The 3,524-nt window shown below is 33.9% G+C and overlaps 1 non-coding gene across 1 annotated transcript; it reads left to right on the plus strand.

Moving 5' to 3' along the window:
- Positions 1 to 312: 312 nt before the first annotated feature.
- LOC148580904 (small nucleolar RNA R71) lies at positions 313 to 420 on the plus strand. Its single transcript, XR_015899173.1, has one exon. It is a non-coding gene; the product is annotated as a small nucleolar RNA R71 (small nucleolar RNA).
- Positions 421 to 3,524: the final 3,104 nt, after the last annotated feature.

Raw genomic sequence — 3,524 nt, forward strand, 5'->3', positions numbered from 1 at the left:
GTTGGATGCAGCTTGCATTCCATTCAGACTCTGAGAAATCATATTGACTTGCTGAGTCAATATTTTGTTCTGAGCCAATATGGCATTCAGAGTATCAACTTCAAGAACTCCCTTCTTCATAGGCGTCCCATTACTCACAGGATTCCTTTTAGAAGTGTACATGAACTGGTTATTAGCAACCATGTCAATAAGTTCTTGAGCTTCTGCAGGCGTTTTCTTTAGGTGAATGGATCCACCTGCAGAAGTGTCCAGTGACATCTTTGATAGCTCAAATAAACCATCATAAAATATATCCAGGATGGTCCATTCTGAAAGCATGTCAGAAGGACACTTTTTGGTCAACTGTTTGTATCTTTCCCAAGCTTCATAGAGGGATTTACCTTCTTTCTGTCTGAAGGTTTGAACATCAGCTCTAAGCTTGCTCAGCTTTTGAGGAGGAAAGTACTTGGCTAAGAAAGCCGTGACCAGCTTATCCCAAGAGTTCAGGCTGTCTTTGGGTTGAGAATCCAACCATAATCTAGCTCTGTCTCTTACAGCAAAAGGGAAAAGCATGAGCCTGTAGACTTCAGGATCTACTCCATTAGTCTTAACAGTATCACATATCTGCAAGAATTCAGTTAAGAACTGAAAAGGATCTTCAGATGGAAGTCCATGAAACTTGCAGTTCTGCTGCATCAGAGAAACTAATTGAGGTTTCAGCTCAAAATTGTTTGCTCCAATGGCAGGAATGGAGATGCTTCTTCCATGTAAATTGGAATTAGGTGCAGTAAAGTCACCAAGCATCTTCCTTACATTATTATTATTTTCGGCTGCCATCTCCTTTTCCTGTTCGAAAATTTCTGAAAGGTTATCTCTGGATTGTTGTATTTTAGCTTCTCTTAATTTTCTCTTCAGAGTCCTTTCAGGTTCTGGATCTGCTTCCACAAGAATGTTCTTATCCTTGCTCCTGCTCATATGACAAAGAAGAGGGCACAGAAAAATAATAATAATAATAGAGATCCTTTATACCACAGTATAGGGATCCCTGTGTGAGTAGAAGAAGAGGGGGAGACAAAGAATGTAATATAATGGAAGAAACACAACTGTGAGGAGGCTAGATATGTGAGATGAGATGTTAGGATATGAATGAATAAATAGAATGAGATGGGAGAGGGAGAATTTTCGAAAATATTTTTTTGAAAAAGAGTTAGTGATTTTCGAAAATGGTTTTTGAAAAATGTTAGTAATTTTCGAAAATTAAGATTTAAAAATTAAAAATTAAAATAATTAATAAATTAAAAAGAAATTTTGAAAAAGGGGGAAGATATTTTCGAAAATGAGAGAGAGAGAGTTAGTTAGGTAGTTTTGAAAAAGTTAAGAAATAAACAAAAAGTTAGTTAGTTAGTTGAAACAAATTTTGAAAACCAATTTTGAAAAGATAAGAAGTTAGGAAGTTAGAAAAGATATTTTGAAATCAAATTTTGAAAAAGATAAGATAAGAAGATATTTTAGAAATTAATTTTGAAAAAGATTTGATTTTTAAAATCTCAATTAATGACTTGATTCACAAGAAATCACAAGATATGATTCTAGAACTTAAAGTTTGAATCTTTCTTAACAAGCAAGTAACAAACTTCAAATTTTTGAATCAAAACATTAATTGATTATGTTATTTTCGAAAATTTGGTATAAAAATAAGAAAAAGATTTTTGAAAAATATTTTTGGAATTTTCGAAAATAACTAAGAATTTTGAAAAAGATTTGATTTTTGAAAAAGATTTTGAAAAAGATAAGATTTTCAAATTGAAAATTTGATTTGACTCATAAGAAACAACTTGATTTTAAAAATTTTTGAAAAAGTCAACTCAAATTTTCGAATTTGATGAGAGAAAAAGGGAAAGATATTTTTTTTTATTTTTTTTTTGAATTTTTATGATGCAAGGAAAAAAAACAAGAAAAATGATGCAATGCATGAAATTTTTAGATCAAAACAATGAATGCATGCATGAATGCTATGAATGTCAAGATGAACACCAAGAACACTATGAAGAACATGATGAACATCAAGAACATATTTTTGAAAAATTTTTAATGCAAAGAAAACATGCAAGACACCAAACTTAGAATTCTTTAAAGCTTAGACACTAAGAATTCAAGAATGCATATGATAAACATGAAAAGACACAAAACAAAAAATCATCAAGATCAAACAAGAAGACTTACCAAGAATAACTTGAAGATCATGAAGAACACTAAGAATGCATGAAATTTTCGAAAAATGCAAGATGCATATGCAAGTGACACCAAACTTATGATATGACTCAAGACTCAAACAAGAAACACAAAAATATTTTTGATTTTTATAATTTTCTAATTTTTTCGTATTTTTTTCGAAAATTAATTTGAAAAAGGAAAATAAGGATTCCAAAATTTTTAATATGAATTCCAGGAATCTTGCCATGTTAGTCTAAAGCTTTAGTCCAGGAATTAGACATGGCTCACTAGCCAGCCAAGCTTTCAATGAAAGCTCCGGTCCAAAATACTAGACATGGCCAATGGCCAGCCAAGCTTTAGCATGTAAATCAGGAACAGCAGCAGGTGGATTAACAACAACTAGCTTGCTCTTGATAACAAATTGCTGCCTCAGTCCAAATGAATTTAGACATGGCTTTTACAGCCAGCCAGGCTTCACAAGCTTCATGAAACACTAGAATTCATTCTTTAAAAATTTTGAATAAAATTTTTTGAAAACATTTTTAATAATATTGTTTTTTTTCGAAAACAAAGGAGAAAATTTTGAAATATTTTTGAAAAATTTTTTTGAAAAGGAAACAAAAAGAAAATTACCTAATCTGAGCAACAGGATGAACCGTCAGTTGTCCAAACACAAACAATCCCTGGCAACGGCGCCAAAAACTTGGTGCTGTTGCCGGATCAAAAGGGAATCTGGCACTGATGTTACCGGACCAAAAGCTTGCCGAAAACTCAAACAATCCCCGGCAACGGCGCCAAAAACTTGGTGCACGAAATTGTGATCTCTGGTAATGGCTTCTTAGGCCAGATACTCTGATCTAGTTTTACAGTCTGTCACAACTTCGATACAACTAACCAGCAAGTGCACTGGGTCGTCCAAGTAATACTTTACGTGAGTAAGGGTCGAATCCCACGGAGATTGTTGGTATGAAGCAAGCTATGGTCACCTTGTAAATCTCAGTCAGGTAGATATAAAGTGATAATGGTGTTTTCGAATATTATATAATAAGATAGGGATAGAGGTACTTATGTAAATCATTGGTAGGAATTTCAGATAAGCGAATGGAGATACTTTTCGTTCCTCTGAACCTATGCTTTCCTGCTATCTTCATCCAATCAGTCTTACTCCTTTCCATGGCTGGCTTTATGCAAGGGCATCACCGTTGTTAGTGGCTACATCCCCTCCTCTCAGTGAATAATATGCTCATGCACCCTGTCACGGCACGGCTATTCATCTGTCGGTTCCCGATCATGCTGGAATAGGATTCACCCTCCTTTTGCGTATGTCACTA

The sequence above is a fragment of the Arachis ipaensis genome, chromosome B10 (assembly GCF_059453495.1).
Source record: "Arachis ipaensis isolate K30076 ecotype BB chromosome B10, ASM5945349v1, whole genome shotgun sequence".
Classification (NCBI taxonomy): Eukaryota; Viridiplantae; Streptophyta; class Magnoliopsida; order Fabales; family Fabaceae; genus Arachis; species Arachis ipaensis.